Source organism: Zalophus californianus, chromosome 14 (assembly GCF_009762305.2).
Source record: "Zalophus californianus isolate mZalCal1 chromosome 14, mZalCal1.pri.v2, whole genome shotgun sequence".
NCBI lineage: Eukaryota > Metazoa > Chordata > Mammalia > Carnivora > Otariidae > Zalophus > Zalophus californianus.
The window spans coordinates 78,502,957-78,516,778 of NC_045608.1; the positions used below are offsets into that span (position 1 = coordinate 78,502,957).

The 13,822-nt window shown below is 35.7% G+C and overlaps 1 pseudogene; it reads left to right on the top strand.

Annotated features, from left to right (window-relative positions):
• Nucleotides 1-4,875: 4,875 nt before the first annotated feature.
• LOC113912390 overlaps nucleotides 4,876-13,822 on the top strand; it is a 29,071-nt pseudogene continuing 20,124 nt past the window's right edge.

Consider the following 13,822-nt stretch of genomic DNA (forward strand, 5'->3'; position numbering starts at 1 on the left):
AGGTAGGCAGGAAGAGTTAGTATGTTATGTTTCAGCAAAATGAAGAGATTAAGGTTGGAAGATCTAGTTTTTGGTCTGGGGTCAAAACTCTGTCCTGAGAGTTGCTACTTGTACTTTGTTGGGCAAACTCTCTTAAGTTTTCTGTAGGTTTCTATACTGTGGATATTTTGTTAGAATTATACATTTGTATAATGCAAATGGTGATTTACAAAAACAAAACAAAACTCTTTTCTTCAACTTTAAAGATCAAGCTAATAAAAGAAAGATATCCTGTAGTTATCCACAATAACTACAAAGAACAATATATGGTTCTGAGTATTTTATATGATTGTGATCTTTTCTCCTTTCAATATGTATAAACAATAAGTTTGCAAGTGCTTATGGGAAAATGAAGGTGAAATGAAAGATGAAAGAATCGCATGAATGTGAAGACCAGATGAAAGCATGAGAGATTTTCTCTATATTTTGTGTATTTAGAATATCATGCTTCATGGTATTATCGAAAACAATTTCTCAGAGATGAAAAGAAATTTTCCCAGAAGACATCAGTGATTTACAAAAACAGATGAAGTCAAACAACACAAAGTGAACACGTATCAATGTCTCTGAGTGTTTATCGAGTTATCATGTCTTTCTGTCCCACAGCTTTAGCTGTTTACTCTATCTTCAAATTTATCTTTCTCTTTGAACCCATATAATCAGAAATTATGTGGACAGAAAGGCTAATAAGTATGACCTAGGTGAAGGGAATGATGTAACCCTTCTTTGGATATTACAGTGTAACTACACATCATATAAATGTGTAAAGCATTACATGATATTAAGCACTGTGAAAGTATATAAGGAATTGAATTATACTTTTTCCTCACCTTCAAAGTTCATACAATCTGAAGTATCTAGAGTATCGACATAAGTAAGTTAAGAAATAAGAAAATATTAGGTAACAATTGTCACAATCTTTTATGTATAACATGTTGAAATACCAAACATTTTTTATATCATGGACCAAATATAATTTTTTCCACTTTGAGTAGCTAATAAATGCACAAATGTGGGCAAGGTGCATAACGTTTTTGTGCTTCCCTTTCCTTATCTGAAAATGAGTGCCACAGTATCTGCACATGGCGTAGATCGTTAATGCTTCCCAATATCCATCTCATCTTTGTATTAGTAACGCTAAACCTTCTCTTCTCTGCTCACCTCTTTCCTCCCTTATATACAGTGTTAGCAGGGAAGATGTCCATCCAGCAGGAGACTGTAGTTTCTATCCTAACCTCCTAGCAGCTCTGTGTGGCCATGTCAGCTCTCTGGTCATGTGACTAAGTTCTGGCCAATAAGATGCGCACAAGTTCTAGATCACACCTTAAGTGATGGTCTAATTTCTCTTGTTTCCCTTTCCCCCATTCCTTGGTTTAGAATGCAGATACAGTGCTAATGAGCTAGCTTTGTGGATGAAAAGTGGGTGAAAGCAACAGTTTTGACCTGTGCTGTCCAGTTCAGTGGTTACCAGCCTCATGCGGCTGTTCAACACCTAAAATGTGGTCAGTGTAACTGAAGAAATTAATTTTTAATTTTATTTGGGTTAAAGAACTTTTTAAAAAATTTTTATTTATTTACTTGAAAGAGAGAGAGAGAGAGAAGGAGAGAGACCATGAGCTGGGGGAGAAAGGGAGAAGCAGACTCCCTGCTGAGCAGGGAGCCCAATGCAGGGCTCAATCCCAGGACCCAGAGGTCACGACCTGAGCTGAAGGCAGCCACTTAAATGACTGAGCCACCCAGGTGCCCCTCAAAGAACTTTTAAGTATGTTTGAAACACACATAAATTATTATTTTTATCTGTTTTTTCAAATGAAGCTTTTATGAAATCTAAATATGGACTAAGTATTTCCCAATTAACATGTAATTAAACATCCACTTAACATCTAATTGAGATGCAACACATGTTTGAATTATAATATTTTGGATATAATAGGTTAAACTGAATGAATTTTTAAACATAATTTCACCTGTTTCTATTTTTTTAAATGTGATTAATAGAAAATTAAAAATTACACATGTTATTCCTTACATATATATATCTCAGAGAGCACTGGTCTAGGGGATGGGAGAGTCACAAGATAGAAGGAACCCTGGTCTTTGGATGACCTCATGGACAGAATAATACAACTGCCCTGAGCCATTTACCAGTTTAGACTTCTATGTAGGAGAGCAATAAATCTTCTAATTGGCTTAAGTTACTATTTTTTATTTCTGTTTAAGCAGGCATATATGGTTTTAACTAATAAACTACTTCATAGAGTTTGGGAAGAACTAAATGAGTTAATGCTCATTAAAGTTTAGAACAGATTGTGCCTCAGACTAAAGGCTCAATGCCTATAAATTATTATCATTATTAAATCTCTCAATTTCATTGAAATTTTCTACCCCCTTATAATTCGTATCATTTTATGTATTTGTATAATATAGTGCCATCATCACTATCAATTTCATGCATTTTTTAAAAGATTTTATTTATTTATTTGAGAGAGAGCGAGACAGAGAGAGAGAAGGAACAGAGGGAGGGGCAGAGAAAGAGGGAGAAGCAGACTCCCCGCTGAGCAGGGATCCCAACATGGGCTTGAACCCAGGACTCCAGGATCATGGCCTGAGCAGAAGGTAGACACTTAACCAACCCAGGAGCCCCTCAATTTCATGTATTTAAATTAGAATGCACTTTGGAAAATTTTTCAGAAGGCATATGTTCCTTTTCTATAATCTGTTAATCTCAAAGATGATAAACAGCTCTTGTTCAGAGTTTTACTAATATATGTATTACGTTCAACCACCATCCCTTCACCATTGTTTCTACAACCATAAGGAGAACACAGTCATGTCACTGCATATCTCAAACCCTTCTCTGGTTTTCTCTTACTTCTTTTGCCCTAAGGATAAGCACCAAACAAATTCATGTGCCCTTCCCACCTCCCCAGGATTACTTCTCCTCGTTGGTTTTCTGGGCTGTCCTATACTCTGGTTTTCTCTTATTTCTTCAATTGACATCTCAGTATCTTGTGCATTTGATTCTTCCTTGAATACGTCTCTTCCCTCAGCATGTAGTTAAATCATACTAATCCTACATGTTTTAGCTCACATGTTGTCCTCTTTAGAGAGGCCTTCCATGTTCGTCTCCTGCTAAATGTTCACAGAGCACCTTGATGGCACCTTCCTGTACCACCCTGTCCCATGTCTCTTCTAGACTCTATGATTATCATCCTTGTTATAAATGCAGCACTTTTCCCCTTATTAAAATATGACACTTTTCTGTCCATTACTCACTTTTCTGCTAAGTTGTAACTTCCTTACAGGCAGTATTGAATGTACATTTGGTACTTCCCCTCCCACATCAAAACAGAACCTCTTTTTTTTTCTTTAATGTAAGCTCTGCACCCAATGTGGGGCTTGAACTCACAACCCCGAGATCAAGAGTCACATGCTCTACTGACTGAGCCAGCCAGGTGCCCCAAGACACAACTTCTAATAAATGTATTAAGCTGCCAAATAAACTGTACAAAAATTGACCAATATTTGTTGTGATAATTCAGAGAAAAATAAAGATCACTTCAGCTCACTGATGGAGATAAGAAAATATCTATGGAGCTAATAAGATGTGAGTTGGAACTTCTCGGATAGAATTCAGGATAGGGTTAAGAGAGTGGATTGTAGAACCAGAATAGCTGGGATTGAGTCTTGGATCTGCCAGTTAGTAGCTATGCGATTCTTAGCAAATAACATGAATTCTCAGTGCTTTAGGTTCTTCATTTGTAAAATGGAGTAAGTAAACAGTAATGTTATAAGGTTTCAGGGAGAATTAAATGAGTTCATACAAATTTAGCTTGGAAGAGTGCTTGGCACATAGAAGTACTTGATAAATATGGATTAAATGTAACTTTTGGATTAGAAGAAAGGAGGAAGGAAAGCATTTAAAACAGATGAAATTTTACAAAATATAATGAGGCGAAGTAAGAAAAAGAGTGAATGAACTTACTTTTGAGATGCAGAAAATTTCTATAAACGCATACTAAGAGGTAACACAAGAAAAGAGTAAATAAAGGACTTTATCAAATAGTGGTTGGGAAGCAGTGCACGCTTTTGGTCAGAGCAAGTGGTGTTCTCAAAATGATTTTTTGTTTGTGTTTGTCTGTCAGGATTGCCAGAGGAAAGAGTGACATAAAGAATTAATATTAGAAGACCTTAAGAGGCATTGTCTCGATACCACAAAGCCATGAGTAGGTATTAGTACCGTGCCCACTTTATTGATGGTGGAACTGAGGTAAGGAGACATGCCAAAATCATAGACTCTCTATGAAGATTCAACATGTGAAAAATATTTAGCATGGTACAAAATACAACAAGGGTCCAGTGAAAGAAATCTATAGGTGTTAATATTAGTACCAATCATAAGAGGGGAGTATTGTCTTCTTTTCCCTTTTGTAGTCCTATATAATGTCGTGTAATATAAGAAAGCTTTCACATGCTTTGGGGAGAAAAATTGTGGGTTTTAATTTTAATTTATTTGTGTTTACAAATGTATAAAATTAGGGTAAGGTGAAACAAACAACAACATTAATTTTCCTTCGGGCTGGGGAGGGTTTTGTGCTGAGCATGTCTACAAATAAAAGTCTAATTGCCAATGTGAGGACATGAAAGGGAAGAAATGAGTGATAGCTAGAGAGTAACTTATGGCTCAAAACCCATTTCCTCAGAATTGGGATTGTTTGAGGCTTGAATGTAGAGTGCTGCTGGTTATTATGTGTGAGAAAGGAAGGGGCAGGTGAGGAGCTTCGGGGATGAACTTGGAATGCGAGGGATGACTCACTGCACAAGTAGTGGGCGATCATGGGTGGGCCTATTGACGGAGATGAGGGTGAGTCCAGGAATCCTGAGAAGGGTTCATCTTTGCAGAATGAAGATAATGGGACAATCTTCCTTAATGGATGTCAGGATACTATTAGAGCAAAGAAGTTCTGCAGATCATTCAAAGGAATGGAAAGACAGCTGTGGGCTCCTTGCGGTTTATTTTTTCTATTTTCCCACATATATGCCACTTCTACTATCATCAGTCAATTCCACTGGAAAACAATGGAAGGGGGAAATGGTTTTCAAATCATCAAATATATATATTTTTGTTTGTTACAGGCTCTAAGTGGACTCCTTAATGAAGAAAAAGTTGCAGTAATGTCTCAAATTGGGTTGAAAGTTATAAATGGCTTTTGATAAACCACAATGTTTTTTTCATTATTGTTAGAATAAATTAAGTTACTTAATCATTTTATAAATTGTACCCAAATGCCTAGGATAGAGGATAATGTATTCCAGGTGATTTTCTTATGTGAATCATCTGTGTTTTCCTGCTCTTTCATTAACATGCTTAATAAAGAAAAATAATGTTGACCAACATATTATTCAATAGTTGTAAATCCCAAGGGATAAGTGGACATTTGATTAATTCTGGAGAAAATGCGTACTTGGAAATGAGTCTCAGAAGTGAAGACCATTATGTATTTTTGGATTATTTAAAATGTTAAGGTTGTCAGGCAGCTGGTGGCTCAGTCGGTTAAGTGGAAGCCTTCAGCTCAGGTCATGGTCTCAGGGTCCTGGAATCGAGTCCCGCATCGGGCTAGCTGCTCAGCGGGAAGCCTGCTTCTCCCTCTCCCTCTGCCTCTCTCCCCTGCTTGTGCTCTCTCTCTCTCTCAAATAAATAAATAAAATCTTAAAAAAAAATAAAATGTTAAGGTTTTCAATCCAAAGGCAAGTAAATACCTGTGTTACAAGGGTGTGAATTGTATTGTTAACATGCCCATGCATTTTTTTCATTTCTGCCCTAGAATGTTAAGTACCTAACACTTCACCCTGCAGATAAAAGTTGTAATTGTCAAAAGGGAAGTTGAAGCCCATTCCTTTTTTGACAGGAAATCATACTTTTAAAAAGCCTTAGCGTTTAAACACAAATACATTACAATCATCTTTTGTTTAATTCTCTAAACAAATAAAAGCATTTTATCCCTGCCCTTTTTACAAATAATGAAATTGCTTCAGATTTCTGTGCCATCAATAAAAAGGGCTTTAAGAGAATCTATATTATAAGTTAGGGCAGTTATACACCTTTCATGGTCAGGTTCTTTTCCATCACATAAAATCACTCCCTGGCTCCAGGTAATCTTTGAAAGCAGATACTATTTCTTCACAGAACATGAATGTCAAGGATTGTGGAGATAGCCTGACAAGTAAATTGAAATTTTGTGAGAAGAAGTGGGAATTCAATGGCAATTATTATTAACTGAAAGAGTGGGATTTTGAGTGTTACATGTCAAAAAGTGCAGACTGTCAAGTCTTACTTATTTTATATGATTGTTAATCACATATATTAATCATATATCACATATTTTGACAAAAACATATTAGCACCAGGAGAGATGATGGACTCTGAAAAACAAACTGAGGGTTCTAGAGGGGAGGAGGGTAGGGGGATGGGTTAGCCTGGTGATGGGTATTAAAGAGGGCACGTTCTGCATGGAGCACTGGGTGTTATGAACAAACAATGAATCATGGAACACTACACCAAAACAAATGATGTAATATATGGTGATTAACATAACAATAAAAAATTAATAAAAAAACATATTAGCAGTCTTTGTCTTACATATTTAAAAAATCATTTTGTTATTAAATATAAATTTAATATAATTTTAGGTTGTAGATTCAATGTGTAGTTGAACTATTAATGAAGGATAATTCTTATACCAATATATCAGATCTTTCGTTTTTACATAATTTCTTTATAAACATTTGTAATACTGTTCCATGTGTAGAATTTTTTTAATTTCACTTTTTCTTATAATTGTTATTTCCACCAATTATTTAAAAGGAGTTATGCTTCTAAAACTTTACTTACTTTAGGATTTATGTTATTAATTATTATTCATTCTGTATAGCAGTGACACTTTAAAAAGCAATTTTCCTCTAGAAAAAGAATTTTTACGAAGAATTAACCTAATATATGTCTGTCTACAGGGTCAACGTGTAATATGGAAATTTGTTTTTAAGTACTTTGCATGCTTTACTAACAATCTCACGTTTTTGTAATTTCTGTCTTGCACAGTTTTTTCATGTATCAGGTTTTTATTCTTTATGGAAAAAGGTCTAATAGAACATTTTTATCTGTCATACATAAACACTTAAAAATGCTTAAACATTGTATCAAAACTAAACCAAATTGATTTTGCTACAGTCTAAAAATGCAATCTGAAATATATAGAGAATGGCTTATTTTATTTTAAGAAAAATCCATTAGAACTGGAAGCATTTAATACCACTAAGCTTATAAAGTCAAAACTATAAAATTTAGCTAGAAACTATTTTCTGATTGCTTCATATTTTCTGTCTAGCTGTAGACCAACACCTTGATATTATGAATTACAGTTTATACGTCCTTCCCTGTCCCACATGCCCAGAACATTAAAAGATATTTAAGAATGACTTGTTTGCTTGATTGGATATTTGGTTTAATATTTTTATTGAAGAGGACTTCAGGATTTGCTGTTTTTATTTATTTATTTATTTATTTATTTATTTATTTATTTATTTAAGATTTTATTTATTTATTTGACAGAGAGAGAGAGAGAGCACAAGTAGGCAGGCAGGCAGGCAGAGGCAGAGGGAGAAGCAGGCTCCCCGCTGAGCAGGGAGCCCGATGTGGGGCTCGATCCCAGGGCCCTGGGATCATGACCTGAGCCGAAGGCAGACGCTTAACCGACTGAGCCACCCAGGCGCCCCGAGGATTTGCTGTTTTTAAATACTGATTTTTAAAGGATAACTTAATGGTCTTTGGATTTAAACATCTGTCTATAAATCCTAGTTCTACCATATAAGCTATTTTTGTTAATAATAATAGCACCTATATCATAACCCTGTGTTATGAGGATTGAATAGAACGATACATATGAGATTTTAGAATTACTTAGAATTATTTATATTTAGGATTATTACTATTACTTAACTTCTTTAAATTTGTTTCTTTATCTGCATACTGGCAAAATGGGATTATGTTGTAGAATTATTGTGAGGATTAAAATGTGTGCAAGGCACTTAGAGCTCTTAATATATAGTAGACATTATTACATGTATTAAAAGTTAGTAGCAGGATCTTATTATGAAGTGGGCATTGTTATTTATAATTAAACATTATAGATCTCAATTACTAAATTCCTAATCCTGTACACTAAACTGATATGAAACTAACAACCACAAATTGTATCATTTGTTCTCTATACAGTTATAAAAGAGCTTACATAATTTCAGTAGAATTAATGCTTCTCGCCAGTTTATACCTACCCATCAGAGATCACATGTGGATGTAAATAAGAATTTCAATGGTTATGAATTTCTTGAAAGCATCTATTTATAGATAAAAGCACTAAATACATATTATCAGCATGCTTTAATAATCACAAAATACTTCCTTTTTTAACTTAGGTAAGGAACAGAGGAGAAAAAAGTCTGGTCATGCTTTTCAATCAACTGAGAAAAATGTGACAAAAGATGTTCAGACAGACAATGTAATGACTAATTTATCAAATGCTTATGCTTCAGGTATGGATGGCGGTAACAAATGTTGTTTGTTTCATTCTTTTTTTGTCATCTACATATTTATTGAAGCAATTGTAATTTCTTTAAGATTTGATGCTTTAACTTTTTTTTTTTTTTTTTGAGAGAGAGAGAGAGAGAGAATGTGCACGGAGGGACAAAGGGAGAGGGAGAGAGCGAATCTCAAGCAGCCTCCATGCCCAGGATGGAGCCTGACGCAGGGCTGGATCTCATGACCCTGAGATCATGACCTGAGCTGAAACCAAGAATCAGCCGCTTAACTGACTGAGCCACCCAGGCGCCCCTCGATGCTTTAATTTACTTTTAAACATACAATTATCAGCTCATTTTTTGACTAGACAATATAATAAGATCCACCTGGGGGATCTTGATGGTTCAATTACTCCAATGGCATTAATCTAAAATGGCTTTTTTCTTCTTTTGGTGAAAATTGTTATCCAATGGGACTTTGAATGAAAATTATAAGTAAGATTTGGACAAATGCTACTTGTTACTTGACATGGCCTTTTAATATCTTTAATCTCCAATGAGCAAAAGTCTATCCCCAGTGGTGATTTTCTTTGGTACCCTAGTTACCAACCTGGCTGTTTAACTCTTTTTTTTTCTCTAGATTTGTTGCCATCGAAGGATGTGGTAAAGATTTAACAAAATGTTTTTTGCTACAAGTGGTAAATGTTCTTGTGCATTACATCAAAAAACTTTTGATGTTAAGAGTAAAATACTGGACTTTCATCATCCTCATCAACTTCTTGAAGGTTTGGATGGGTTTAACTTGGAACTGTCTGACCTCCCTGAATCTTTGAAGCAGTTACTTGTTGACTGTACAGATACCTTAAAATACGGTGTTAAAACAGGTAATTTTCAAACTGATGCTCCTGAACTGAAGACGGATTGAATAGTCTTAAAGTTTATGTGTATGTTGAAAATGGTCCAATTTTACTCATTTTTATTTGAAACATTGGTGTTATCACATATGAATTGTTTATTAATTAACAAGAAAAGTAAATAAATAGTTTTGGTTTGGGGAGTTATATCCCAATGGCAACTAAATGTCCCATTTTAACTTATTTTCACTTATCTATTTCGTTTGGTCATATTTAATATTGATGCTCAATTGATTATCCTTTTACATCAATAAAATATAGAGATAAAAATTATATATGTATAATTATGTATTTTAGAAATTGTGTTTTCTGATTAGCTTTATTGTAACTTTATTCTTTTTTTTTTTATTGTAACTTTATTCTTAACCACTTAAAGCAATGATACTTCCAGGAGTTAACACTGTTTCAATAGGCTCTATGGAATTCTATTTCTAAAATCTTTTTTTTTTTAAAGGTTTTATTTATTTATTTGAGAGAAAGAGAATGAGAGACAGCACGAGAGGGAAGAGGGTCAGAGGGAGAAGCAGACTCCCCGCCGAGCAGGGAGCCCGATGCGGGACTCGATCCCGAAACTCCAGGATCACGACCTGGGCCAAAAGCAGTCGCTTAACCAACTGAGCCACCCAGGCTCCCTCTATTTCTAAAATCTTAACTGTATACTAAATAATGTATTGGAAACAACATAATCTTTGGAAAAACACACACACCAAAAGGGTTCAACTACGACCTATATCCCTGGGTTTATTATTCATTTCTTACTATGTGATCTGTGAAAATATTTCATGTATATTTTAATAACTAGAAATCATTTGTGTATGATGACTAGCCAATATTTGATAGACTTCAAATAGACACTTAAAATAATGTATTTTTGACATTCCAGAAACTTTCAGCATCACAAATATTTTATCTTCAGACCAAACTGATCAACCATGCCATCAAGCAAAAATGACTTATATTTAAGAATGCTCATTTTTGCATTAATTTTAATACCAAAAACCCAAAAAAGTATATTCATTTTGACATTTATCTTATATAAACTGGATATCCTTTGAGAGGATACTATGCAATGTTACCATTTAAAGTCCTAGGAAAGTCATGGGGAATTTCTCACAGAATTTTAATCATTATAAAAAGACATACCACAATATACACAATGGAATATTATGCAGCCATCAAAAGGAATGAGATCTTGCCATTTGCAACGACGTGGATGGAACTGGAGGGTGTTATGCTGAGTGAAATAAGTCAATCAGAGAAAGACATGTATCATATGACCTCACTGATATGAGGAATTCTTAATCTCAGGAACAAACTGAGGGTTGCTGGAGTGGTTGGGGGTGGGAGGGATGGGGTGGCTGGGTGATAGACACTGGGGAGGGTATGTGCTAGGGTGAGCGCTGTGACTTGTGCAAGACTGTTGAATCACAGATCTGTACTTCTGAAACAAATAACACAACATATTTTAAGAAAAAAGAAAAAGAAGAAGATAGCAGGAGAGGAAGAATGAAGGGGAGTAAGTCAGAGGGGGAGACGAACCAGGAGAGATGATGGACTCTGAAAAACAAACTGAGGGTTCTAGAGGGGAGGAGGGTGGGGGGATGGGTTAGCCTGGTGATGGGTATTAAAGAGGGCACATTCTGCATGGAGCACTGGTGTTATGAACAAACAATGAATCATGGAACACTACACCAAAACAAATGATGTAATATATGGTGATTAACATAACAATAAAAAATTAAAAAAAAGAAAGAAATAGTATACATATGAATTAAAGCTTATTGTTGTGACTTTAAAAAAAAAAGACATACCACAAAATAATATGCTTAATATGATTTCAATTATATTTATACTTTAAACTCTGTGTGAAAGTGTATATATACACATATAAAACTACCTATTTACAAAAACACATTCTTAAGTTATACCTTCCAAACGTATTTATTGTAAATATTGAGATAGCTATGTAGATAATTTCTCTACATATATGCATAAAAATTACTGTTCTGTATCACTTTCTGTTCTATGCACTTCTCTAACATATAGTATATTTACAACTAGAAAAATATTATTGAACAAAGCAAAAAGAAAGCCTCTTAGGATTCCGAAATAAAAGGCATGTTTTAAGACTAAGTTCAACATTTACAAAGTAAATGTGAAGTTGAAACAAGTTTTCGTTAGAAATAAAAATAGCAAAAGAAGTTCTGAAAAAGAGCAGAGCAAAGGGGAAGCACTCTGACAGATGTAAATCAAGTTCTTTTTCCTTCCCTTATTCAGCATTGCAAATGTAGATGAATCTCTAGGGGCCCATTGCCTGCATTTGCATTTCCCAGGATCAAGCACAGAGGGAAAAGGCAAAGATGCTGAGAAAGCGAAAAGTAAATAATAGAAAGAAGCACTTTGTAACAGCCACAACTTCCAGGCATTCCATTCGTTTGGTTTTAAGGAACACTTCCTGAGCACCTACCTGTTAAAACTATGCAGGCTCTATGGGAAGAGGGGCGCTGCAAGCCAGGGAAAGTGACCTGAGGAAAAAGATGTTTGCAGAGTGTTGTGATGCATGTCATCCTTGAGCTATGTTGTCAAAGAAGCGCAAAGGAGCTAAGGAGGAAATTAATTTAAACTGAGTTGAATATAGAATGTTCAATGTGGCAACTAATGCTTGGTGATTCTTCATTAATATAAGTCTTCAAAAACTCATTGTAAATATCAGTCCAAAAAAACGTGGAAGCAGCTTTTGAGAAAAAATTATTTAATTTGATTTCGGTGGTCCTTTCCCCACTCACTGAGGTGGTTTCATGCATCCCAGCCTGGGTCTTTCTACTTTAGACCCGGGATGGGTCCCTGCCCCTCAAGCTTAGGAGCTCTTCCTCAACTCCCTGACTCCTCACAAGCTGTCCTGCTACCCGTGATGCGTCTCCTCCACTCTCTGTCGGGAAGCTAACTTTAGATCTTGCTTGAAAAATCACTTTCTCCAAGAAGCCTTCTCTAAAGATTGCTTCTCCTGCTCCCCTGACTGCCTTAAGGCCCTCAAGGAACGGTCTTATGGTCTTATAACACGCCCATCTTTTCCTTTGTTGGTGCTTTTCACAATTGCAGTTAAGCACATTGGTGTTTTCTTCCACTGGTCAGTAAGATCCGCACAGTAGTGGCTCTGTCCACCTTATTTACGATTGTGTTCCCCCATACTGTCCCTGCCTCTGATCGCTCTCAGTAGTATTTATTGAATGAAATAATTCGTTTATGTGTGCTTGATTCCTGGACACTTGTTAACTGAGAAACTGCTAGAAAATTGAACCGCTTTTTAGCCCCGTGTTTTTATTTTGGCTCATTTGTAGTTTTGTCTTTTTTCTAGGTCCTCCTCGCTTTTTTAACCAGCTCTCCAGTGGGCTAGATGTGGTCGGACTTGCTGGGGAATGGTTGGCCGCCACTGCCAATACCAACATGTGGGTATCCTTCTGGGCCAAGGAATGTGAGCCTCAGAGACATGCGTAAACAAGAGTGAAGATGTAGATTGTATATTTTTGCTGGATACGATGATTGCCGTATCAAAAACAAATAGTCCGTACCCTGAGAGAAATGCAAAGAAGCTGCTCCATGTTCTCTGGGTTTATCCAGTCCTCTGGACAGTCTCTAGAAACTTTCAGAATCCGAATTCCTTGGTAAAGAGTAAAGGTCAGTTGATTAGTCCGGGTTATTGGTGCGCAGACCGTGAGTCCAGTTCTAGGGTTGGAATCATTTAAACACTACCCCCAAAGAGCCCACAGCATACGGTAGTCTAAAAGACATGCACAAGTGTATGGGAAATTGCCTGAATATAAATTAGAACCTGAATCTGATCAAAGGTGAAGAAAGTAAACTTCTAAAGGAAATCTAAACCCAACTCCAGTGTGATTCTTTAAAAATTTGACCTTTGCCATAGCAAAACTGTTGGTCATATAAAAATCAGATCTACTGCCACAGTGTTTTGAAGTAAAGTTAATTTTAGGGCAATATTTTTCAAGGTTAAAAGGACAGGGAAATGATTGGGTATGAAATTGAAAGGAACAGTCTGTGTCAAATGTTAATTTAATTTAACTAGCAATCAAAAGAGAGGGCTGGTAGGAATTTAAACTTTAAAACCAAGAACTAAATGTTTATGAGGAGAGACTGCTTTGCGATGTGGAAAAAGTAAGGTTTACTTTAACTGTTTAGTTATCACTGGGGCTTTAATGATGCATGGCTCATGGTAGTAATTAGCATTTTGTAGGTATGAAAGGCAAACATAAATGGCTTACACAAGCTACTGCTATTTT